Source organism: Falco biarmicus, chromosome 6 (genome assembly GCF_023638135.1).
Source record: "Falco biarmicus isolate bFalBia1 chromosome 6, bFalBia1.pri, whole genome shotgun sequence".
Taxonomy (NCBI): Eukaryota; Metazoa; Chordata; class Aves; order Falconiformes; family Falconidae; genus Falco; species Falco biarmicus.
Genome location: NC_079293.1, coordinates 18,610,506 through 18,637,971, shown reverse-complemented (window position 1 = coordinate 18,637,971; position 27,466 = coordinate 18,610,506). Strand labels below are relative to the sequence as shown.

General features: G+C 37.2%; 2 long non-coding RNA genes across 2 annotated transcripts in view; both read left to right on the top strand.

The window, feature by feature from the left end:
• The first annotated feature begins 8,422 nt into the window (after nucleotides 1-8,422).
• On the top strand, nucleotides 8,423-13,767 carry LOC130151749 (uncharacterized). The gene is made up of 2 exons (XR_008822701.1): nucleotides 8,423-11,033; nucleotides 12,074-13,767. It is a non-coding gene; the product is annotated as an uncharacterized LOC130151749 (long non-coding RNA).
• Nucleotides 13,768-16,971: 3,204 nt separating this feature from the next.
• The window catches only part of LOC130151748 (uncharacterized), a 32,949-nt gene continuing 22,454 nt past the window's right edge, over nucleotides 16,972-27,466 (top strand). Inside the window, exons 1-2 of the long non-coding RNA XR_008822700.1 lie at nucleotides 16,972-17,049; nucleotides 18,765-18,857. This is a non-coding gene — a long non-coding RNA (uncharacterized LOC130151748). The remainder of the gene's footprint in view (nucleotides 17,050-18,764; nucleotides 18,858-27,466) is intronic.

Genomic DNA, 27,466 nt, shown 5'->3' with positions numbered 1-27,466 from the left:
TTTCTAAGCAACAAAAGGGATGGCTAAAGTCAGGCTGTGAATAGTATCTCTCAATCCAAATTTGAGCAGGTGGTAGTGGTTTACAGGAGAAGTGTGAGATCATTCAGCAAATGCAAAGCAAGTAGTTACTACATACAGTTAAGACACTGGAAAAAGGTTGTAGACATGAGAGTCAGATTAAAGGAAGGAAAATGAAGATAAGGTGGCTTATTCCCATTTGGAAATAAACAAAATACTGTGACCAATACTTATTTAATGTCTTCATTAATGGCCTAGATGAACGAAATGGTTGCACTCTTGGCAATTTTGTGGACAACCCCAAGTTAGAGGGAATGGTCAATATGTGGAGGCTGGAGAATTTGCTGACAGGAATCTCATGATTGTCCTGCAGCTGGGTAGGACTAACCACCCACCACCACAGCAGGCTAGAAACCAGCTTGGTAGGGAAGGGCTCGGTGTTCTGGTGGGCAGCAAGAGGTAGGCCTGAGCCAGCAGTGAGTCCTGGCAGCAGAAATGGCCAACAGCAACGGGGTCTGCATCAGCAAATGCAGCCAGCAGGTCTAGAGGATGATCTTTCCCATCTGCTCAGCGCACTGCTCAGGAGTAACACCCTATTATGATTCTCATGATGATTTCTCAGTAATCTTTAGCAGTCTGGATCTGCAGTACAGAAAAAAACAACCCACCCTCTTTAGTAGTGTTTTCTTCATTTACTTAAATGTTAAAATTTTGCTTTCTTCATAAATCCTTGTCCAGAAATCTGATGCATTAGCTGAGATTTGATTTAGGGTTTTTTAGTCCCTGTATCATTGCAAAACCAATCTTGTCATTCTGTCTTTAGTTCTGACTTGACTTATCCCACCTCACATTCAATCTCCTCTTTTCTGCAGTCTGACAGCTTTGTCAAGAGCTCTTTTTTTCAGTGTTTTGACCATTTATGGTAATGACTTGCTTTGTTTCTCCTGAATTTGCCTCATACCACCTCTCCTATAAAACACCTCCACCTGCTCAGATTCAAAGTGATCTCTCATGAACCACCACATTTGGGCTCATTCTGTCTGTAGCTCAAGCAACAGGTTTCAGGATCAAGTTTGAAGTGTAAATATTTAGATGAACTTCCCTAGCCTATATTAATTGAAAAAGTAACAAATGTTACTGCTGGTTAAAATGAAAACAAAAAGCTAGGAAATCAGATGAGGTTTAAGTGTCCTCAGATTTCTTTCCTTTCAGGTATTAACAATGTCTGAGAAGGCTTAGGTGCAGCTCTCTTGTGCTGTAGTTCACTCCTTTAAAGCTCAAAGCAAATAATACCCTATCCCTGATGGGAAAAGGGAAGAAGAAGCTGGCAACAATCCAGGAGTTTCCAGTAATTGGTAACTTTTTAGAAATCTAGCTGTTACAACAGTAGTTCATTTTAATATCATTTAGGTTATGTTTCCATAATTTTGACTGAAAATTCTATCAAAAATTCTCAGAGTTAAAGTATGCTATAAATATACTGTTATCAGTAACTACAATTATGGGAACACTAAAAAACAATATATCTTTTGAGATTTCCATCTCCCAGGATACACAACGTCTTTCTTCAGAAAATCACCCAGAGTAGTAACATTTCTCATGGTCAAATCTTGCTTGATACTGGCTCTCTAGTTCAGTGGAAGCTGCACTTCACCTCCATTTTTGTGGTTTATCTTACAGGGCAATGATTTCCTCTGCTGTGGCTGATCATGTGGAAAGCTTACTAGCTAAAGCCTTATTCTTAATATTCAATAATGGATATGCATTTCAAAAGTACTAGAGACAGTTTTCAAATACAGGAATTTGTTATGCACTTAGAACACAGTAGTATTCTTTGTACATTGTACCTTTGAAAGGTTGCCTCAAGACAAGGGCATTTTGGGTACACCAAACTGTTTCTGGGCAGTCCCAAGATAGGAGATGGGTGAATTGTCCAAAACGGATGAATGAGAAGAATATGGATATTGGTAGTATAGATGCAAAAAATGTGAATAAATCCCAACAAAAAAGTCCAGCAGTAGAAGATGTTACTTACTACGCACTGGCTCAAAACACACCTTCATACTAATCCATACAGACAAGTAGCATTACTTGTTAAGTTTATTTTGCTGATATTACTCTGCTGTTCATCAACTTTAGAAGTCTGAAAGAAACCTTGAAAGAAGCAGCTGCAGTTACTTCTGCAATAGGTGGAGTGCTTCCGAGACCGCTGTGCTGGGAGGGACTGCTGAGATCAGCTAGGCTGAGCCCTGAGGCTCTCGGCACATGGCAGGTACTAGTCCATGAGGCAGCCCCAGAACTCAGACTACCTGCAAGGCAGCCCAAAAAAATAACAGACCTCTCCCAGTTCATCAACAACAAGAGCAATGGGTTTGGGGCTAGATAAGGCTCTGCTACTGGGTTTAATTTGAGGTTATTTTCCTGGAGTAGCAAAGAAAATTAATTTCCTGATCCAGAAACTGTATTAGAACTGTATCTTCAAGCTATAAGCTATGTAGACAAACACTCCAAGACTAAACCCAGAACCACCACATTATTTTGAATACCAAAGGCTACTGCAAAAAGCCAGTCTTCAAAAGAAAATGTGTGGTGTTAATGCAAGCTCAACAATTTGTTATTTATCATCACATTTTCCAAGATACCTGCTGTTACTTTTTGCACCCCATCTTCTTCCCCACAGCTCTGTCCCACTACCCTTTATTGTCTCAGCTGCTTGCCAGATCACCTCTTAAATACTTTGCACATTCTCCTGGGGAGGGAAAGGAAATAAATTTTACTGCCAGACCACATGACATGTAGCTCAACAGAACTTAAGTGTGATGGAAGTCTCTAAGCACTAGTAAAATATTAGTAATTAGGTATACTGTCTACTTTTTAGTGCCTCTGGTTCAAAAATCATTGATTCTATTTTTATCTTCAAAGTCCCTCTTCATTTTCCTGTGTTCAGGATTACTTTTTCCCCACAGAACTTACTAAAGTTCAAGGAGTTGTCTTCTTGTCTATCAAGTGTCCTCCTCTTTTCTGTGTCTGAAGATGCTCCGTTTGTAAAAGCTGCACAAAGCAAAGGTGCATAGTTACCCATCTCAGTTTCTCTTGTATTTTTATTCTGTCACTGCTGTTTCTGCCTGCCTGTGCATATCTCAAATTGTAGATAACCCCTCAACACCTGAGAGGGAGTAGCTGCACTTGCCATGACTCCACACAAGCCTTCTTGCAGGACTGAAGCCTGCAATGCAAAATGCTTAGGAAAACAGCTCCTCTGAGACTGAGACACACAGGCTGCAGCAACGACTTTGAAGATGATAAGAGGCACCAGTGGAGTATAAGTTTTTGGCAGGACAAACAAGGGTGTGCATTAAAGAAGGATTTTGAAGAGTTCATAGAGGAAGCTAAGACCATAACAATTAAGCTCTTCCCCCTACACAGAAGTGTGTGACTAACAGCTATCATATGCAGCAAAGTGAAATACAATGCAATTATAATAGCTCCATTTTTCTTCCATGCTCAGTATTGTGAGCAGTGTGGAAAAAATTGTACTGAATGCTAGTATAGCTTTTGCGGTATGGCATATTGCAAAAAAGAAATGCACAGAATATTACGTTACCATATAAACTGTGTTTAAAATTTCAGATCTTAAAGATAAAACTGAAGGAATTGTAGGAATATTGCTTTTCAAATGATGCCTGTTTTAAATAGAGGTTTTGCAATTTTAGCTTTAACCAGACTCCATTCTACAAAGTTCAGACTATATGTCTGTGGATAAGCTGAAATGCCCAGATATTTTCTGTTTAATTTCTATTAGCATAATTTAAAGCTTCTTTAGTTTACAACATTAAAAAGTGTTAATGAATGGAACAATAACAATTAAGCTCACATTACACAACAATTTAGTTTCAATAGCAGAATCAATCTCTTCTTGAGACAAAGGATTCGGCAAGTGGTCAGAAGAATATATATCACTTTATGATCCTTCTAAATCTTCTTCTGCAAAGTCGATGCTTTCAGAGATCATAAAGGTTCTAAAAATGAGGAAACAAGCAAAATGTGGGGGTTTTGGTGAATCCTTGTGTGTTTTAACTGTTTTTTGGCATTGCAACATCTTCTGGAGCAATGATTATATTTACACATACTGTTTTAGCTGCCTGTCAAAGAATTCTAAGTGCATCAAGAGTTATGTGGTTAACAAGTGTATAAGTATCAATGATATCCAAACCCCAAGATTAAATAATTAAGAACACAGGAACTCAAATCACCATTTCTGCTCTAGACATTACATGAACTCAAATGATCAATATTGGTGTTGGCTACTGGTATCTCTTCTTAAACTGTTTCCTGCTTCTGAGACCTTATTTTCATTTGTCTTCTGTGTGCATCTTTCTACTCGCCTCTGTCATACATATTAAAATATGAAGGGAAAGAGAGAATTACAGAAACAGCAGAGACAATTTCAGGAATGCAGATAAAGATAGACTTTGTTCAATAAAGTATGACAGTGTTTCTGAGTGTGAATAGTTATGTTTTCCATTTGCAAGTATTGAATAATCATGTTATAATGGAGAACTGTTAGAAGGAAGGAAGGAGGCAGAGCTCTGCTGGAAAGCTGCTGAAGTTGGGTGGACTGAACATAATTGAGAGCAATAGGACAGAGACAATAGAGAGAAATTAAAGCTGGGGGCTTTGGCACTTTTTGCCTTCCTTTTTGAAGTGTCTGTAGTCAGCAGTGTCTGGAGCCTGCAGTGGGAGGGACTGGAGAAACCATAGCAGAGACGTAAAGCAGTCCTCAGTCAGGCTGATGCTGAGCCTGCTCAGCACTCTCTGCAGACTTACTTGTCCAGCCAAGAGAGTGAGGTTTATAAGGGAATGGATTATGGTTTTACTCCTCACGGAAAGGAACAGCACATCATATTTCACGTGCTGCCTGCTGTGCCATCTAGCTGGAAAATTACAGCTGCTTACATTGTAAAAAGCCTATCTGAAAAGAGACCAGACTGGTATCAATCACAGTAGGTAATTACCTACATTCTTCAAATAGACAATGTACATACATGTCTATACAGACAGCTCAAATTTAACTGAAGGCTTATCCAATTTAGTTTCATATGCTACCCATGCCATCATTTTTTAACGTCTTTCCAAAGCTACAAATCTCTCTACAGGATAAAAGACATAAAAGACCAGTTGAATATTGCTTTGTTTTTCTGCCAAATGGACTTTGCTGTCCTGTTTTTAACAAAAGCACAAAGGAACAACTAGTTTGTCTTTGCCCTATACTTCACTTTTGTACAAATACTTGACAGCTATATATCAAGTTGCATGCATGATCTCTTGTCTCATCTACAACATCTCAGTCATCTAGAAAACTGAAAAGTTAGACTTAAAAATAAATGTAGATTTTGGTTTGAGGCAGCATAAGGCATTTAAATGACAGTGTCAGTGTCCTACTGAACTGGATTCCCGAGGTATGTAAATTTCTTCTGTAGTTCTAATGTTTCTTTATATTCATTTAAATGCCCTGGCAAAAAAAAGCTACGTTTATATGTCTTTTTATATAAAAGTTTATTGTTAAAAAAAAGTCAGTAATTAAAAAATTTCAGAATATATAAGGTCACAGAAGTCAAAATTTCACCTGTTTTTTGAGAATACAACTGAGAATTTTGATCTGAACATATGAAATAATACATATGCGAGGCTGCTTTCAAAATCTCAAGTTAATCAGAACATTGTCTGCTTCTTGTCTACAAAACAATCAATTAACCACCAGGCTTCACCATGAATAATTGATACATATTAAACATGGTGGTCAGATTACAGATCAGAATCTTTTAGCAAAACTTATTTGTAGTGTTGCATTGAAAGCAGACCCTTTCTTGTGATAAAACATTTCAGTCAATATTTGAATATACATTAAGCACAGAAGTCTTGAATACTGATGATCAGAGTATCGATTAAAATGTTTTTTGCAAGGTTTGTTTCCTGCTGAGAAAATGTTACCTTAATAAGTCACAAGTCCTTGCTGGAAACTTTATAATTTTTGATGATTTTATTGAAAATCTCTTTTAGGAAGGTATGTCTAGTCATTAGATATTTCTGTGGCCACATCACAGTGGATCATCTCATTATGGTTATATGTCTATCCTTAACACATTCCTTTGAGATATAGAAACCACATCCCTTTCTACCGACAAAGCTGAGTACCTTAAAGAAACAAAGGGCCAAATCCAAAGGAAGACTTTCAGTGATTAAAGTAGAACCCAAAAATATTATAGGAATCTATATCTAAAATTGTGTTTCAGAATAGTAACTCATGAGCTGCTTAACTTGGAACATAAGTTTTTTACACCAAAGAAGGTGGGAACTGACTAAAGCAGGACAAGCTGAGGACCTGGGCTTCCCCTTCCCTCCAGCTAATTACACAGACTAATCTGAAAATGGAGCAACTCTGACTAGTTATTCAAAGAGCTGCTGCTGATATTTATAGTTTTGACTGCCTTAGGGATTCTAGAGCTCAAATTCATGTGGATTTCATGCAGAAAACACTTCAGTCCTTGACCGAGCTCCAGAACTGGGCAACAGCTCTGGCACGCCACTGATGAGGATTTCCTAGGGCTAGCTACAGTAACGTCAATATGATCAAGAAAGAGACTTGGTCATGGTCTCCTATGTTACAAACAAGTGATCTCACACCAGGGTATGTTCAAAGAAGGGTGAAGCTCTTCCTGTTAAAATGCCAGTGCAATACTTTTTAAAAAACAAACGAATTCCCAGAACTTAATTAGAAGTACAAAATATGAGTGTAAACCAATGGACTTCCAAACAGAGTATTTCATACCACAGGAGTGGTACAACATTTTTTCCCCTCCTTTGTTTGAGAGAAATGAAGTCTTATAGCCATACAGACAAGTTGGGGTGAATTTCATGGTTATCTTTTGCATGGGTTTATGGCCATATCATTTAAAGAGCTATCAATTGGCAATGACTTTAAATTTGTATAAGTAGGCTACATACTACATTGTGATATATACAGTGCAGCCAGTATATATTGGACAGTCCAGCTGAAGCTCAAGTTGAAGCTCCACATCATTCTCATAGATGACAAAAATTTCAATGTGTCTTGGTTTTTTATGCCTGTAGCTGATGTCACCTTTAGTTTTGTATGTTTTAGCTGTTTTACATGACAGAATAGTTTTAAGATGAATTGGCAGAGACAGACCCACTTAATAAGAACAGCACAAACTCGTGAGTTACAGATCCTGTCTCTCAGGTTGAGAAGCAGCGGGTTCACTGCTAAGTCCCTACCATTAAATCACAACTGCAATGGGTCAGATTAAACAAACAAGCAAACAAATAGTAAATCCAAGCAAAACCCCATTTTGTACCAGAATTTTTTGTGCTAATAGGTCATTGAAAGCTCACACTGAACATTTCCTGATTTAGATACAAAATAAGGAGCTTAAGCTGTGTCAATTGACAGGAAGTGTCATGGATTTTCTTGACGTTGCAATGTGGAATAAAAACTTTTTCTAGCATTTTTCACCTTTCTTATTCCTCTCAGCATTGCTCAGTCAACATGCTGCCTTGCACAAAATTACCATCAAGGTGACCTTACAAGAACATCACATCAAAAGCTAAAATCCTGACATATTTCATAAGATTTTTTGAAGACAGAGTAGTGTTCTCTTACTTCCCTCTCCAAAACAAGGTAGAAGCTGACCTTGATAATGACAGCTGACAGAAAACGCTTCTGAAATTGAGAGCAGATCGAAGCAATGCAGTACAAAGATATGAAATGTAGAAAGACATGCCTCTCTCCACACAGTGTTATTTGCATCATAACTTCCTTCAGCTTCTTCAAATCACTCATGACCTGTGATACAGCAAGTGGATGGAACCACTGATACCCTGTCTCTTCACCTCATAGCAATGTCTGTGAAAAGAAATCCAGTCTAACAAAAAAAGGAAATGGAAAGGGGACACAGAGGTGGGTTTAAGAAGTCCTTTCAGCTGAAAGCTGAACAGCCATAGCTGATTAATTAACCATTTTAAAATGGATTTTGTTAACTAAAAGAAAGGCCTTCATAAAGATGAGAGAAATTATTCCATTTCTGTATTTAGATTTTTTTATTGTTCTGTTCTTCTAGGGCAGCAGAGTTTTAAATCTTATATCTCTACGAAAATGTATGCAGGGCAATGATTGTGTTCATGCTCATCTATGGTTGTGAGCTGAAAAGTGTGGATATTTGTACTACAAGACACATGAACTTTCTGAGAAATGCACTAAGCACTAGGATCTTTTACTGACTCACTAGTTCTTGTTGTATCAAGATTTGTATTGTATTGTAATATTTGTATTGTAATAGTGAATTACTGGAATAAAGATTTCCTGGAGGTTATGATTCAAAAGGAACGCAGCTAGATTTTCTCAGGTACAGGATGACTTCGCAAATGAGGATTTGTTTTATTATTTTTTTCCTGCTTTTACCTGCTGATAAATAATCCTTGGAGTGAAGTGGGTGAGGGGGTGGAACACAGTATGCATTCAAAGAGACACAACAGAAATGGTCCTGTCACACCTGCCTCATTACTATCTTTACCTCTGAAGCATGTGACGTCTGATTTATGTTCTAGGTGGAGCATCTCAATGCTAAATAAAATGGGATTTTAGTAAGCATCATAACAGAATCAACATCTATATCGATTCTCATAGTCATAGCAATCATCTCATAAGCAACTGCCAACAGTTTTGTATGAGCTGAGAGCCTGTCTCAGCCTTGATTCAAATGAAAGCAGTTAGCTGTTTGTATGCATTCAGTTTGCAAGCTGTCATATAATGATTCATACCAATGATGTTAATGAAACCTGACTTGTAAAAACAATTTTGATGGCAGACTCTCAGCTGTCATTCCACCCTTCCCATAAAGCTCATGCAGTTTGTGTCATGTGTGACCATTATGACATTAGGTATCGTGAAATTAACTGAATTATGCAAAAAAACCCCACCCTAGACTGTAAGCAGAGATGTTACAGCCTTAGGTTGTACTTCCACATGGCTTAATCAGGTGAGATTCTCATGAACGCAGCTGTAGGGCTCAGACAGCGAGCCAGGTCTCAGTGCTGCTTTTGCTGTATTAGCAAATGTGAAATACCTGAGTCTTAGCCAGAGAATCACAGAAAGGTCAGGGTTCGAAGGACCTCTGGAGATCACCTAGTCCAACCCCCCTGATAAAGCAGGTTGCACAGGATCGCATCCAGGTGAGTTTTGAATGCCTCCAGAGAAGGAGACTCCATCCAATTGTTTCTGTTTCATTGACTTCTATCATTAACTTCTTTAATAATAAAACTGGAGGTATTTACTTAATGTGTGTTTTATGGTATTACTTTGTGGTCGATTAAGTCCAGAGCCAAAAGGAATAAGAGGGAGTGTAAATGTACTCATTCAATTGAGTACCAAAACTACAGTTCAGAGTATCTTCCCTGAGTGGCTGCTTAAGTTTGTGGATGCTTCATCTTTTGCTGATGTCCCATGGTTGTTTCAATCTGATCTGCTAGTGGGCAGACACAGACTGGCTATTTCTTTAAAACATGAGAATAAACTTCCAGTGTATTGAATACAAGTGGTCTTGATAGTCCATAATTATATTTTAGTGATTGAGTCAACTCATCACACTAAAAAAAAATTCATGCTTACTCTTCCATAGTATATAAATGAACAATGGCATTTTTAAATTCTATTCCTTTTTAGTAACATATAGCATACTCCCTCATAGAACATTAATCAAAAAGGGTGTTTAATACCAAACAAAGAGGAGTTTTTTAAAAAAAATCTTATTACATATGCTACCTTTTGAGGTATCTTCAGCTTCATGCTTTTTGATGCAAAAAGGAAAAAAAGCCCAACCCCCAAACCCAACAACTTCTGGAAGTAACATTAATTCTTACATTAATTAGCCTTTACAGTAGGGAATATAAGGAAACTTCTCTTTCTCTGTAACTTTTTTATTTGTATCGGTACAAGGCAAAATGTTAAAAGTAATGACTGAAAATCATTATGCTTCAAGGGAAAGTCTGGGGAATAGGAAGGGCTGGTTCACTAAAAGCCAGTTCTACCTAACAGACTACATCTTTCACTGAGGAGGAGAGAAAAACAAGGCACAAGAGCTGTATCTTAACAAATATATGTGTTTTGTTGTCACAGCACTCTCCAAACTAGCCAGCTGCAACAAGGTCTTTTACCATCCCATACCAGCATGCTCTTCATACAGTCCCTCTGCTGCCTTCTCCTCATCTCACCTCATCCATGGCACACGGTCTCTCTCTTCTTTCTGCTTCTTCCTCCTCTCTCTTCCTCGGCTGCCCAACCCCTTACCAGAACCAGCCACAGCTGCACCTTATCTACACCAGCCAACCCACCACCCCTGAAGCCAGCCCACAGCTGTATGTTATCAGTGCTAATTAACCCAGCTTCATGCCTCTACATTTCTTCAGGTCAAAACAAATGCAAAACCTGTACATACACAGCAGGAGAGTAAGGTAGGCAAACAACACAAACTATCACTCAGGCTGCCATTTCAATGAAAAAGATTTAGTCTTCAAAATCAGTGGTTGGAAATGAGTGCAATGAAATCAGAAAGCCCAAAAGGTTAAATAGGCATATGAGTGAACGAGGAAGGAAGGAAGGATAGTAGTCGGTAATAAAGGTAGGGTGAAGAAAGTGGTTAAGACACTAGCCTCATTTGAATCTCTTCTACAAGAAAAAGCTGTGATCGGACAGGCTAGCAAGGTTTTCCTGAGTGTCTGGTGTCTACAGTCAGGAAGTTGAGGCCCTTGGGAATGGGCAGCAGAAGCGTCAGTCACCAGTGTTTTCTACACCTTGCTATACACGCTGTAACAATGTGGAAAGTATTTGCAGAAAATACTTATGGTAAATCACTAGAAAGCCTAAAGCTGATCACCATCATGGGAAAAGATAAGCATGTACCACACAAACAGGTGGCACTGACAGCTAACCTCCTAGAAAAGTAAGTTAACTGGACCATTAATTTTGTGGTATTCATATCTGAAAAGTCAAATTGTCCATAGGGAGCAGAAGCAGAAGCCACAACAAAAGCACATTGCCTTCAAATATAAAGAAAGCAAGACGTTAAAATTTGTCAGAAGCAAGAAAAAATCTGAAAATCTATAACAAAACTGCTTTTTTTATTTCGGAGAACAGCTCTGTTGCATCCATTCCCGCCTACATGACCCTCATATGGGACAATAGTCATTATTGTGGCAAATGCTATGCTTTCCAAAGAATGCAATTTTAGTCATTGTGAACTTGCTGTGTGATATCGTAGAAGCATTTAGTTAGCTTTGTTTATGTGGGAACTTAAAATACTATTGATGTAAGTTTATTTCACTTATATAAGCATGGGTTGCATAGAATTACAGTTCTGTGTAAAGTTTCCTGCTACAATTCTTTTTTAATCATTTTGCCAGCGCTGTTTTATTTTACCAGATTTTCTTGTCCGTATGTTTTCTTTTGCAAGGACCACTATTCTTGACTACAGCAGCCCAGATTAGCTTGACAAGCATTTTAGAACTGTGAATTAATCATAATCCAGGTCTGCAAAAGCTCTTTTTTTTTTTTTTTTCTTTCCCTTCAACATATTTTCTGTGTTCCTTTTATTTTATTGTCTTTAGAAGAATCTTAAAATTACAGCTAAAGTACCAGTTTAGTGCTTCCGAAGTAACTAAAAAATTAATTTTTTAATATACAAAAGTGAGCTAAACCCAAAGTTAAATTTTAGGTAAAAAATGTATTAGTTCAATTTACAAAGAATTGCAGATGTGAGGGTAATGAGTAGTGTGTGCTGCGTTAGGCTTTGTTCAGATGTAAGCAAGAACTCTTGCTTTAAAATCTTCAGATGTGTGTTCCAATATCACCAATCTCAATAGGTTCAATTTTTTTTAAAACCCAGTCTATGAGAATTGCATCATTCCACGGAACTACTGCTTATTCCTTAACATAATTGTGATCCTTAATAATGAACATGTTTTTCTTTGTTTCATATTACAGAAATCTTAAACTGTAAAAATAGTTGTATCTGGACTTTAAAGTTGCACTCTTGAACTCTGTGTGAAGCAACTTTGTTAGTTCTGCTGGAATACTGATGAGATCTACTCCTTCAACAACAGAATGCATTGAATTACTCGGACTAATTGTGAATCTACAATTATTATATGAACAAGCACATTAATGCTGGTGATGGCTTTAACAAATGCTGAACAGAAGGCTTAGGTCTCCTGATAAGAAAATATGCAAAGCACTGTTTGGTTTTATTTCTTATGTGCCTCACAGCACTATATAGCTTTATTTTAGCTATTTATTACCAGGCAGGGATATAGGACAAGTCACTCCATAAAAGGCTTGTGTTGGAACTAGAGATTATAAGATAACTGAACAGGTATAGATTTAATAACTCCGCAAAATTTATTATGAGTGTATTACTCATGCCAAGTATGCCTTGGGATAAATGAGTAGTTCAGATTGGGTGGGGATAACTGGCAGATAGTGTTAATTAGAAGCATATGGAAAATCCTTAAGTATCTGAATTTCCCCATTCCAGGAAGAACTATCCAATGATGTTTATAGAATTCACATATCTGCTTGCTAGTCAGTTTTGAGGAACCACATTTAAGCATCTGTCTAATCTGCTTCCAGCCAAGAAAGCTTCTAGTGGTGTCCAAAATGTAACCCTGAAGAAAAATAGGTTAGGAATAAGCAAAAATGTGGAACTTCTGGGGAAGTAGAATGTATTCAGGAGATGTCTGGGCACATTGAAGGATAACTAGGAGAGATGCACCAAAGTAGCTAACCCTGTGCACTAAATTTGTATCTTACATTTCTTATTTTAAGATTTTCCTTGCACATGTTGCTTTTAAGAGAGTTACCTCAAGTAAATAACTCTTTGTTTTACTATTAAGGTTGTTAAATACCAAGACAGATAAGAAATAACTGTCAAAAAAAGTCTGGGTGTGAAAGCTGGTGCTGTCATGTCCCAGCTTTCTTATGGGTACAAACTAACAACCATCTGCAAAAGGGGTCCAGTGGGGATTATAACAGACAGCAACTAAGAGACTAAAAATGTTTTAATATTTAATTAACGGGCAATTTATATTTATCTGTTCCTGTTCCAGCATTGCCCTTTGGCTTAAATTGTTCTCATTACTGTTACTCACTCTCCATTGCTCTTTCTGCTTTCTTAGACTTCTATCTCCTAAATAAATGGGCTCTCTTATGCTGTATGTAATGATGTACACTGTTACAAAAGGAGAAGAGTACTTAAAAATAATGACCTAATGTTTTAAACTTGTTAAGTGGTCATTAAACTTGTTCATCTGCTCAAATAGCAAATAAGTGTCAACAGAAGGGCAAGGAAATAATAATAAAAAAAACAATTATTGAGTCCTTCAAAATCTTTGAAGAAGCACTGATCCATACTACACAGTTAAGGACTTGTGAAGAATCCAACTAAATTATCCTAATGATGAACAAGAAAACTCCAGGGTGTAATTATTTAAAATCAAATTGCCTTGGAAATCTCACATAATTTTTGAGAAAAACACTAGTATTACCACTCAGTTACTTAATTTCCATTATGAGAATGCATAAAGTGAGATAGAAAAAAAGTGTGAGATCATTCAAGAATATTGGGTTATAATATTAAATACGGTGAACTAAATAAATCTCAGAAAATATGCATCTTAAAAGCTTTTAATCACTATGCATCACATCTAATATCAGCTACAAGCAGCAACCCAAACATGACAGTATTGTAGAAACCAACCAGGTAGGCATGTAACAAGGAAACTGGCTCTGTGAATAATTCAAGTATTATCAAATACTACCAACTGACTGCTATCCTGAGAACAGATTTGCGGGTATTACTGCTCGTAAAACAGGTTCTAAGGGGAGGCATTTTAAAAGCTTGTGCAGCTACAAATAACCATTCAAGCACTCATGTCAGGGTTCAAAGAGAAGTTGGTGAAAGACTTCTGAGATTCAGAAGTGTCTAGTGTTCACTATATTTTGTACTGTGAAAGAAGACTGCGATGGAAAAAACAGAGCATCAACACAAAGAATTCCCATTATTAGGCCAGGATTTATGCTCAGGCTCACAGTTCCGGTTCAGCATAGAAAACTCACCTTTTGAGCTACCCAGGACACCTGCCTGGCCTGAGGCTTTATATAGGTAGCTACTATTTCTTAGATAGTATCTCCTGTCAATATTTTATATATATATATATATATATATATATATAAAATGGTTATAATATTAGTTCTGGCTTTGCCTGGTACAGATGGAAGGCAGGTAATGCCCAGGAAAACACTAACAGACTTTGCTTGTGTTTAACTTCATTCTATTATCAATACGATGGATCAGATAAGTGAATCAGTTGGTAGGAGAGTATGTGAACTGAGATCAGGTGACTATTTGTACTCTATGAGATGTGGCCACAAGATATTTTGAGCCACCTTGTTTTAAGCTTTTGGAGAGACAGTATTGAAATCAGGTTAGGCATTAATACTGGCTTGTGCTGCTGCAAAATAAATACCTTGATGAAATTTTGTCCTAGCTACTGTTGGGGAAAAAAAAAATAATCACAAGCTCTGAAGATTTGACCTAAATTATGTATTAGCAAAGCTTCTCATTCCGTAGCCAGTGAGCCTGAAATTCCTTTTCTCTTGTAGGTATATTAAATCGATAAAACCTATATAGAGCATTAAACTAGAAAGAATTCAGAGTTTCCATATTTTGCATTTATCTGTCTCTCCTGCTCTAGCACTCATCATATTTGTGGAATAAATAAAATGCTGTGGATTTGGTCTAATGACCCATGTTAAAGGGTGCTAAAGATATAGAAAAATCAAATCCGCCAAAAAGTATAGGTTTTATCAATAAATCTAATTATGGGTAACTATAGCAAATTGTCAGGTAATAGGTTCACTGCCAGAATTGAAAATTGCTACCTTTTATTGTTTTCTCCAGCAAGTGCATAGAGAAACTTAGAGATCCTCCTAAGAAGTTTTTCTGTTTGAAAGGAATTGTATGTATGAAGGGGAATGTTTAGACTTCTGTGATATATACAGAATTGTGGAACTCCCAAAACAATGCTGGGATTTAAAAATGAGATAAACTTTCAACATTTCAGTGGTCTAACTCCCTCATGTGTAGTTAAAAAGGTTGTCATTTGCATATTATTAGCTTTGCTGACTAGCGCTATGATAAAATTCCTTGTTTGCTCTGGTTTTGTGTTATTTAACTGAACTACTCTTTGTTTTTCTTACCTGTGTGTTGATTTTAATGCAGCAAGACAGCTCAATCAGGGATAAGTTGTTTCAACGTTTGCCAATAAGGGAGTGGGCTAGTATCTAAACTTGCTTCCTTTCACTGCTTTGGCCCAGTCATGTAGAGACTTGCTGGAAGATGATGTCTTTATTCACATTTCTCTTGTACCATAAAATTAAAAGGATTGAATCAAAGATAAATTACTTCGTATAAATTCCCAAATTAATTAGAAGTTTTCAAGGAGCATCTGATTTTATATTGTATTATGGAATAGAAATACAATGTGACAAGCTGAGCCTATGTAACTGTACAACACAAATTGCTTGCAGAATTGTCTCCTCTTGGTGTTCTGTTGTAGCAATTTGCATAACCCAGATCTCTCTAAGACAATGACAGCTCTAGAGTGTCCTTGTCTACATTTTGGTCATCTTAAGTGATTGTCCCTTTTAGGGTACCACCATTGCACCCTGAAGCATGCTTTGGATCTTACTGTAACATAAACAACTAGCTAAATATTAGTTTAACCAGGCCTTCATTCTACTTTATAATAGTTGCTACCCTACAGTAATAAATAAATAAATGGGTAACATATGACTATTGGTCACCTATATGAAGATACATTAATATAATATCCATTAAGACATTTTATATTTATTTGTAAATTGCTTTGGGGGAAACTGTTGTTTATTTCTTCTCTCCTCATCTACAGAAACCTTGCAACAACAAAGTGATATATTCTATACCATACATGCATTTCAAGCCTGCACAGGAAGAACTTAAATTCAAGTGAAAATACCATTTTCCTTTAAGTTTTATTTTATACAGGATTTCTTCTTATACTGCAGACAAATACTGAGCCCAATAGAGTAAATGAATTCAGCCTGAGTGAACACTACAGAGATGTTTGTTCAAACAGTACTAAGCATGATAACACACAGCTTAGTGTCCTCCATACACATACAGTTCAGACTCCTTTTTTTCTTAAGTCTCTTAGACTTATCACTTAATAAATAAAAATAGATTAACCCATCTGTTATTTGTTTTTTCTGAAAATGTTGGGGTCTATTATGAGAAAAAAATAGAACAACTTTAAGTAGATCAGCAATATCTGCTTTCAAGGTAATTAAGAAACTGAGCTTCAAAGAACCTAATTCCTAACACTTGGTATGGTCAATGGTGAGAAGCCAGTTAGGTTCTGTTTTGAAGAAAACGTCACTTAAATGTACACATGTTTTAACAAATATTATTAAAGAAGATAATGCTGTAAAACCTGAAAAGATTTATCATAAATGTGAAGGAGAAACAAAACGATAAGCCTTTTAGTCAAATACATGGCCATTTTAATAGATTGAATTAATATATTGAATCATGACTCATTCTGAAATGAACTGATGCCTTTTAGTTACTAACCTCAGATGGGCAAGGATGTCTCTGCTGTTGGGAATCTAGATAGTGTAGGTCATCTTCTACTCAATAAAGGTTTGGTAGGGGTCTGGAAAGGTGCATGAAGAAATTAAATGGAGAACAGAACAGGAAGAGAGAGAGAGCGAGATACGTGAAAAAACAGTCTGCAGAACAGAACAACACAGAGCCTCATGCCTGGCTGCTCTTTGTTTTTCTGTACCAGATACAAAGTACATTCCTATTGCAAGAATGCCCTTCTGGAATCCCTCTAGGCAAAAACCACCATCTGGCTTGAAAGGTAAGTATGGACAGAACTTCAGTTTAGTGAATAAAAAGTACCGGTTACAGCTATAAGAAGAATTATCTTAATCAAAAACATGAAAATGCTGTCTGTGTTACAGCTTTTGTGCATTTTAAATGGTACAAAAGTATGAATGAATAATACGCTTGTGATGTTTAAGTTCTCCAGTACTTCTGTGCTTCCATTAAACGCTGGTCCTGAAACCATAGCTGCTCCTTCTCAGTCTTCACTTGGGGGGAAGATGTTAAACACGTTCATGCAAAGCTGTGTAGGAAAGGCAAATAGTGCATTTTTGTTCACATAACATATTTTATATTTAACAGGTATCTAATTTTAATACCTCACACCATCTGCTTTCTGATCAAAAAGTTTTGTCACAATTTCTTTGTTCTCTTGAATCTTAGTTGTTTGTAGCTTTTTTCTTTTTTGAATGCTGGAAACATTCAAACTGACAATTCAGTTAGGTTGTTCATTTTATTTCATTATTGCTTGAACAGGGATTACAGTAAGTAGATATAAACAAGCAGAAAAAGAAGTGCAAAATTATCCCCACTGTGTTTCAGACTTGAAAGGGACCCTTCCATAGCTGCAAGGATCATGACTGCAAAAAATGGACAGTGCAAAACTTAATTTAAAATTCTCATAGAACTGAGATTTGCAAAGAATTTAGGAGTCACTTATATGCAAGGCACTGTGTAATAATGGTCATATGAGTCACAGCATTTCCCATTGGTAAAAGTCCAAGCAATCTTACAAGCATGTAAGTATTGTCACATCTGTCTATACATTTGCTCACATTCTCTGTGACTACACAACATAGCAAGGATCAGGCTGTAAAATCTGGTTGTACTGTGCTGCTAAAAAGTTTCCAGCTGAGTGTTAAAAAAGGTGCTGAGCTATTCACCAGGATGGCGACAGTAAATATCCTGTGTGAAATTCTGCTGCTGTCAGTGTAGATGATAAGACTCCTACTGACTTAGATGAGGCTAGATTTCATTTCTCCTACACTTCATTTTCAATTAGAGTCTGTACAGAGAGCTTTTAACGTGACTAGCAATTAAGACCTTAAAGGGGCTTTGGAGACATTCAAAGTAGCTATTTCTGTTGGCCTCTTTAATGTTTTATAGGGCTATACTTCTTCATCATTATAAACTCTTCTGAATCTTTCCTGGGAAGGGTGGAAGAAAGGCAGAGGGGTTGGGGGAGATTGAGCAAGACACTAGGCTTAGGCTTGTTTACTTGCTTTTTTCTTTTAACTTCTCTTAAACTACTTGGGTGGTGGTGAGTCACAGTTCTGTATATAGATTCTTTGAAAAAGCTGCTTTATAAAAGATGAACTTCCTGCAGATTGTGAGTCTCGTGTAGGAAAATTCTATTTTCCTCTGGTATCCTGAGCATGTACAACATCAGTAATCATATAGCCCTTCTGAACCATTTGAGACTGTCTTTTTTTATTATCTAAGAATAGTGGTAACTTAAATCGGCATATTTTTCTTGAATTACTGTTTAGATGCTTAGTGTTATTTCCTGTTTTTCTCTGAAGAGCAGGACAGTCTGTGGTCTAACTCCAATCCATGTGCCTGGTCCTCAGGAAGCAGCAGCAGAAGAGGAGACTGCAGTTTTGTACTTGTTCACTTGGTCTTCCATGCACCTGCAAACTCCTCCTCCTCCCTTTCCTTTAAATGTATTTTTTCTTGTCCCTCTCCTGTCAGAAGGAACCTACACATGAGTTTCCCTGGGCACACAGAGAAGCTGATTAAATGGAAGGGAAGGTTGCCTTATCCAAGAGTGAAACCTTCTGCTAGGTAAGTGCAGGAGAGCTATCATAAATGAGTGAGAAAAAGCTCATTTGTAGGTGACCTGAAACCTGTACAGGAAAGAGAGGTTAGATTTCTTGCTTCAGTATATAAATGACTTACAGTAACTTCAGTGGGTTTTATGTTAGTCCTTAGTCTGTATTCAGCTCATTTAATAGAACCAGAAAGGTCTCATAAACCCAACCACAACTAAATTCTAGAAGGATCTCTACAGTAACTGTGAACATTCATTTCAAGAAGTGTATAACCAGCAAATTTGTTAAAGTTCATTTAATTTTCTGAACTCTCTCTACAATAATGCCCTGCTCCAAGTAAATAAAATGGTGATCTCCCAAATCAGGACATTCTTCAAACATTTCCCCTCTTGCCTTTCTTGTTAAATATTTCCCATGTACAAATGTCATGGTATAAGATTAAAAGCTTATTCTTCATCTAAATATCTAATCTGTATGATTAGTTTATGAGGAGCAGGAGTTTTGTTTCTGGGTTGTGTTTTTTATTCCTGGAGCAAGAATCAGTAGGTTGTATTGTTGCTGTTCTCAAACTGGTTTTGCTGATAAATATTACATTATTCCTCCTCTTACATTATTCCTTCTCTCCTGCTTTTTGCAAACCTGTCAGAGATTAAACACATATACAGGAGATGGCAGAAGCAGCACACAAAATTTGGGTGGTGTGCTTGGCACTCTTTAAAACACTTGGTGGAGCAGAGGAGAGTTTAAAGAGAGCACCTTAATTAGTATTAGTCAGAGACAGGTGCAGAAGAACTTGGAAAACTGGGAATAGAGGAAATCATTAGGAAACTTGGGCTAAATAAATGGAATTCTCTCCGGTGTGCAAATTTTCTCACGGGAGCCAAAGTCTGCATTGTAGTAACGCACAAAGTTTTAATGTTAACTTGTAAAAAACCCTATATGTCATCTCTCTTTCCATATCTAATTGTGAAAACCTTTTTTTAGAGCTATGGGGCTTTGAACATAACAGCAACAGAAACAGAAACATCTTGCTGCTTTTGAAGAAATCAAGCTGGCATTGCAGCTGTTCCCTTGAGACCACCTTAGTTTGATATTTTGCTCCCATGCTGCATAGTCCTGAAACTGAGACTCTTGCTTTCACTTGAAAATTGCACAGATCACCTCTGGGAATCCAGTGGTCATCTGGAAATTTGCCAGTATTGAATATTATAGGCATTGTTTCAAATAGCAATAGGGGTGTTACTCTAAAAACACTGACAGAACACCTCATAGCCGAGGGGACAGTTTGGGAGAAATAAATCTGTGTTTTTTTGACAGATAATGAACCAAAATCCATATGTAAACAAAGAAAGCATCTAAGGATATATAGCAGATGGTAAGAAGCTTGTACAAAGAGGGAAGGGGGAAGTTCAGGCAAAGTCTGTGGTGATGTTTTACGTTGGTAAGGGATGGCACTAAAGGATAATAAGGCCACAGTCAAACCTACTGTATTATGCAAAAAGGGTTCAGCAGAAGAAATTCATAGCAAGTTCATAGTTATAGACAAAAAAATGGGGTATTAAGTGAACTTCTGAAGTAATTTACATATCTGCAGTTTTATTGCAAGTTAAAACATGAGTGTGTGTGTAAAAAGGGCACATATTACCAACACTTTTACTTTAGAACTCCTCTAAGGCTTTCGGCCAGTGGGGTTCAACAGTGCCTGTGGGAAACTTATTTCTTGAATACCAGAGCAAGACAATTTTATTCAGAAACAACATTTACTTCCTTTTTTTATTATTATTTTTATAGAAAGTCAGAAATTTCTCTGACTTTTCTATTACTTATCTGGTATTTGTGTTCCTGTTTCATAAGGAAACCAAATTGTCTGCTTATGGGTTTGGTGTGGGCTTCACTTCTTTGTCATCAGTCAGTAAGTCAGTAACCTGTAAATACATTTTAACTGAAAAGTCCTAGTTTCTTTCAAGAATTCCACAAACGGCTTCTACAAAACTATCTCTGTGACTATATTATTATTTCACAGGACAGCAGGTCATCATTGTAATCGCCTTTGAAGCTCCTGTTGAATTCTGTTGATTCAGATTGGTTTCAGAGGCCATACTATTGTGCAAAATTTATTTTTCCTCTTCAAGTTCACTTTTTCCATGCAGACCTTCCAGAGAAGCACCTTTGCTTCTGATCTGAAACCTATGCTACCCTCCAACTTTCCAACTTCCTCTATTATATTCTCTTCAATTTTGTGTAGTTAGCTGCTTTTGAAGTAAAAGAAAAAAGAAAAAAAAAAAAAAGGAAACTAATCTCTTGATAGATATAACTAGGAATTTTTTAGTGCATAGTTAAGGGAAAGAAATTACATGGTTTGACAAAAGAGATCTGTTTTGTGTTAATAGGCTTAAATTGGTGTGTTTGTTTTCTTCAACAGAAAACTGTTTAAAAGGGAATTATGGTATTCTTCCAAAATACTTATGAGACTGAAGTGCCTGGTTACCAAGTATTTTGACAGGATACTTTGTGAAGCTTAGGTAATTTTTATAAGGAACACAGAACTCCTACTCCTGTTTCAAACAGAAAACAGATTTAAAGGCAGTAAATGAAGTTTTGCCAGAAAAATAAAGTATTTTATATGTATTTGGGGTATACACATATGATTGTAAAATATGTATAAAATAAAATACAAGTATGCTTAAGGGGCCCGTTCATGCTTATTCATGCAGCATGTTTCCCTCTCTATCCACCTTCTCAGTTATGGTAGAACAATTGATTAACACAAAGACTGTTGTGTTTTGGAATGTTTATTTTTGGCATTGAAAACATTAATACCCTCTTGACTGTTGCTGAAGTTGGTGGCTTTCTGTGATCATTGTGATTGTGTCAAAGCAGAAATAACTAGGATTACTCCTCTTATCTAATCTGACAGTCAACAGCTCTGTTTACTCCACCAGTCACAACAGCCCTTGGCCTCGCTCATAAATCTTTTGTTCTTGAGCACATATCTGTTTTCCAGGCATTGTTTTTCAGCAGGTATCTGCAAGGGCTCAATTGTCCCTGAAACTTTGTCTCTTCTCTGCTCTTCCTTCACATACCCATTCTTCTTCAGCTCTGTCCCTATTTTTAAAAGCACATGGAAACTGAAGGCATGTCAGGTGATAATTCTTTTGTATGACTACCTTACATCTACTGAAGGATAACACACCATCTTTAAATTTTTGGGTTGCTTACACTGCTGTCTCAGTTTCCATCACAGCCTTTACTTCCTTGCATTACTTGTCACAATGCCCTTTCCTGTTTATTGCTGTTATCTGGCTCCTCCAGCTCCTGTGCTCATCAAACTGATTTCGAATGATGTTACTTATGAAATAACATTCTCTATTTGATTAAACACCGTGCAATCAAAACCACAAGCTTTGAATAAAATGAATGGTATAATGATTGACTTAAGTTTTCCAGTAGAAAGGTTTTAATAGGAAATAATTTTCATAAAGTGAATCACATAGACTAGTTCATGCTAAATAGCTAGTGCAAAAGCAGTATCTGCAAAACACCTAACAAAGACATAAAGAATTTGTTACATATTGCTGCGGAAACCTCCACAATGACTCAGGTCTGCAGGAGAGGAGGGCTCTGAATGCCCACTTGGGCATGGGTGGGTCTAAAACTTTTGCTATGGAAATGTGGTTATACAGGATAAAATATCTCTCTGTTAGAAATGTCTCAAATCAGATCAAGAACATTAGAAAGAAAAATGGTCTGTCGATTAACCCTTATCATGTTTCTTCTGATAATGAATTTTAGGCATCTCAGACTTTCTTTGAAATGTTGTATGATGTTCCATATTCTGTCCTGAAACCTACACTGTGAATATTTAGTACAAAATCCTTTGTTACCATGGGAGCTGAAGGCTGTAGAAACCCATCTGTCTTCACATTACACCTTTTATTTTCATTCCTTTTCTTATGTCATTTCAGATGTCTTGACCACAGAGAGGGTTGCTTTTACACTTAAAATTACCAGTAGACTAACACCAACTAGGTTTTACTTACTAGCTATTAAAATATAAGGTACAGGAAACAAAATACACTGCTAGTTCAGATCTATCAACTTCCATTTGGATTAGTATTAGTCTACACATAATTCCTAAAAAAAAATAATAATCTTTTGGCTGTGCTAGCTACTAGCATCTTAAACTCTTCTGTCTGAAATACGGCACCACAGAAAAGACTAGGAGGGAGAGCATGGGCATATTTCGTTGAGTCTGAACTGCTAATAACCAGTAGTCTTTCTGACTGCTGAGGCAAATGGGAGCTCTCTTAAATACTTTCAGGGTAAAACCTAGGCTGTTAGGGGCTGAAGTTACACTGATTTCCAGAACTTCCCCCCGCAAAGTACTACAAAAATTATTATATCTCCCATATTATTTGAGCCCTCTCAGAATATTTTTGGGAATTCAGGTGTGATTTATCTGGATTTAGCAGGACAAAAGCAGAGCTCTGATAGCAAGTGCATCTAAATCATAAGCACTAAACTCTCCTGACACATCAGCATGGAATGGCACCTGAAGAAAGAACAGATACCTCAACCCACGTGTCATTGTGACTGAAGGAGATTACTGCTAACAAAAAAACCCCAAGGTGTAAACCTTTTGTTCTCATATTCTCCAAACAGTGGCACCTGACTCTGCATTTTGTTAGTCTGCAACCCTAATGTCCTTGAGCTCTACTTGGTAATATATTACATTTATGCAATCCCAAACCCCACATCTGATGACATAAATCTAGCCAGGGAGATTCATGTACGTGTGAGCTCAAACTGGACTGGACAATGCTTCCGATATTGTGACAGTGATAGTTTTTAGAAAAAAAGCAGCAGCTCACTGACCTTGCTGTGAGCAGTGGGTTTTTTTCTCCTGAATGCCCTATAGTGTCAAAATTGCAACAGAAACTGGCCCTTGTTGCATGTGAATCTCTACTGCTGGTTGTCACTGTGGTCATGTCCAACACGCAGCCTTCTCTCAGCAGGAGAAGTCTCAAACAGTAGTTTTGCAAAGCACAGCCCTCACTGGTGCTAGGTACTACTTGTGAAATAAGGATAACCAAGAAGTCAGCATGACCTTTCCCATGTACTTTGGATTTGGGGCAGGCAAACCAAAAATAACTAACCCATGATTTTTTCTTTGATGAGGACAGAAGGGCATATGTATTGTTAAATGCTTGGATATGACAGGTAAGCAGGCCATGTAAGTACCAAAACAACATGCAAGTTTAAAATCTTTACCTGCATGTGCAGTTTGCTTGTATGCACTAGGGTTTGAACATTCCATTTTCTCTTTGATTTAAATCATTTCAGGAAATACTTTAAAGGCATAAATAGCAGTTACATATCAAATCTATTAAAAATCAGTAGGAATCATGCTCCTTCTTTCTATCTGCATGTCTTGAATCTTCCCTTCTTTGTGTATCCATAATAGTATGTTAAAACTTTATTTTGAAGAACAGCATAAGGACAGGAGAAATAGTAGCAAGAATAGAACTGAAGTACCTCTACAAATCTAAGCTCAAACTTCAGTTACACGACATACACAAAAGTTATTAAATAAACTGAGTGTACTAATAAACATCTTCACTGTATCATTATTAAGAATTACAGAATAAATTACTGACAAAATGAAGTTCTGATAACTCATTTTTAATTACTTTATGTGACCATTGTCTAACAGAAAAGATTCTGAGCTAATATCTGCGTGTGCTTAGGTATTCAAGTGAAATCGACACCTAACTCACTGCATTTAAATTTTAGTATGTAGTTTAAATGACTTCAAGAAAAGTCCTTTGCCGACAGCAATAATAACCGACCTGTACTTTTTTATTAAATGCCATAAACACAATGGAATTTTAGCTGCAGAAAGGATAATGTAAGTCACTGGAGCTTGAAAGAATAAAATTATCATCAATATAAAGCTGCATCCTTCCCACTCACTGTACTCTCTCATGTGGTTTGATCTGCTACTTTCCCCTCTTTATTTAAAAAAATATGCTTTTAAATAGTCTGCTTCTAGCCAGCTGTAGTATTTGAAACCAGCACCAATAAGACACTTCAGGTTTCAGTTTCCATATGTGAAGGTGTGTTTATTAGTATTGATATTATGACCACTGGTAACAAAACAACGAACACTTCCCATACAGAACCTAATTTATACACAAAGCATAATAAATTACAAGAAACCAAAGCATAAGATCAAACAGCCCTAACATTAAATTCTTCCTTTTTCACTTGATCATAAGCTAAGTGAGGCACCTCAGTTCCTTCTGTGATCAACAGAGACAAAAGAGCAACAGAGAAGTGTTCATAGCATGTGAAATGAATCATCTTCTGGAGGTGTCTTTGAGGTCATGTAGCTTAGATTGACAGTTTAACTTGCAATGGTGGCTGCAATGAGTTGAAATGAATCCCACATTCACTAAACAGGTTGTATACAGGAAATCCCGAGGGGTTTCAGTAGCAACAATTTGTCTTAGTCTTAGTCGACTCAAATATAGACTATACTTCACATAGCTGTTATATCATAATTAGCATCAAAGATGTTCAAAGGCTGAACTGAGGTCTCAAAGAGTCTTGGGCATAGGGATGCCTCACCTGAATGTCAAGTAGGCTTGGGTAGAGTAAGCCTTTACCTCTGGCGAAGTGCAGCCAGCAGGGAAGCACACCTGAATGTACTCACTAGCAGTGCCAAGGGACACAAGCGCATGGTTTTGAGAGGAACATAGGTGCCTGCCACAGCTGAGGCAATGAAGCATCATTTCTCCAAAGCAGTGAAGGAAGGCTGACACCTAAATCCTGCCAATGCAGATCAGACACCTCACCCAGGCCTTAGATACCTGGGACAACAACTGGCCACTGGGACCAGGACTTCCCACCTGAACCGTAGCTGGGCTTGCTGCTGCACACAATGAGAAATTGATACTACTGACTGGGGCTACATTGGTTTCTGTTGATGTAGCATGTCTGCTTCAAGTTTGCTTTTGTCTTTAGGTCTATGGATATTTCATAATTTTAATTCTGGTAAGACAATTGCCTTTTTTACTGCCTTATGTTCTCCACTGTATTTGCAGATAAAACAGACTTTAACATAAAGTGTAGGAAAACATTTTTTAAAGTAAAAAGAAAAATATTATCCATCTTGAACTTAGTCTAAATATCTGAACATGTAAGAATCAGGAAATAATGCACCATTTGGATTTGAATATTATACTTAGTAGTTCTCGGCAGCTCAGTTACCATGAGGTCTGTAATTAACACCTCCTCTCCTTCAATAAAATGGGACTTTGCTGACTTCTTTCATCAGCAGGTTTGTATGCTTGTTATTTGGCATTTGCTATTTTGTGTCACCACAGAATAAAAAGTACTCAGAGGATGACTTCTCCCACACTTATGGGTAGAAATGAACATTAAACAAATTGAGAAGTAGCTTCCTTTTCCTCTTTTTAGCTGTCCAAAGCAGTCAGAAGGATGCAATTTGAGCTGGTTCAGGCAGTTATTTCTCAGGATGGTAGGTCCTTTTTTAGAGAGAAAACCTACTGAAATTAGTGGGCCTATGAGAAACAGCTCCTCTGGATTTGGGGTGCACAATCTGACTCTCTGCATGTCTTCAGTATCCCCCCAACATCAATAAAAATCCATAAAAGACTTATCCACTTCAAGTCCATGTAATTGAAAATGCAACTTTCTTTCCCCCTTTATATGGATCTTGGAACTAAGCAAACTGAATGAGTAGGTCAAAAGAGTTCTTCATAAGTTTAGATTACTCTAACAATATTGCAAGGTTTTGACCAGATTAGTAATTTAAATTGTTACTGTCCATTTCTACTGTCATACCCACAAGGAGGGCGATAGATATCTTAGTTAAAAAATCCTCTCAATTACCTATGTGAGTGGCATCTTTCTCATTGTGCTCATCTCTGCTGGAAAAGGCTGGTTGATGCCTGCTGGCTATATGTGTAGTTCTGATGCTGCTGGTTAATTTTCCACAACCTCAGCTTTAATTCTGCTTTATTCAGCTGCACCCATTCTGATAACAACAGAACTCTGTTCTTAACTGAGCATGGGGATGCAGAGACAAACCTGGCATGCATTCTATGCAACAGTTCTGGGTGCTTCACATCAACGCATTCCTGTTGGTGAGTAGTGTCGACTATTTAAAAGTTGAGAGACATTAAACATTTTTGCCTGTTGAACTAGAAAGGAGAAATCATGTCATGGATTAACATGGTTGACTTAGTGATCTTAACCTGATGTCAAAAATGGAATATGGTTGGGAGATGTTATTACTTTCCCTCTTCAAAAAGGAATTAAATGAAAAGCAGAACTCATAAGCCCAGTAGAGCTTCTTTGGGGTGGCCTCATTGTCAAGTGTGGAGTTTTGGCCAAACCTGCAAAGATAAAGAAGGCAAGAACAAGCCTGGGTGGTTGTCAAGCTGCATAGAAGTATTTCATTCTTTACACCAAGATCTGTGTCAAAATGGCTACACCACTGTCACAGGTTCATTAGAAGCAGAATTTTCTGCTGTTGATCTGTATAGAGTCATCACTTTGTGGGTGGAGGCTCAAAGAGAGGCTTGTATTTCCCTT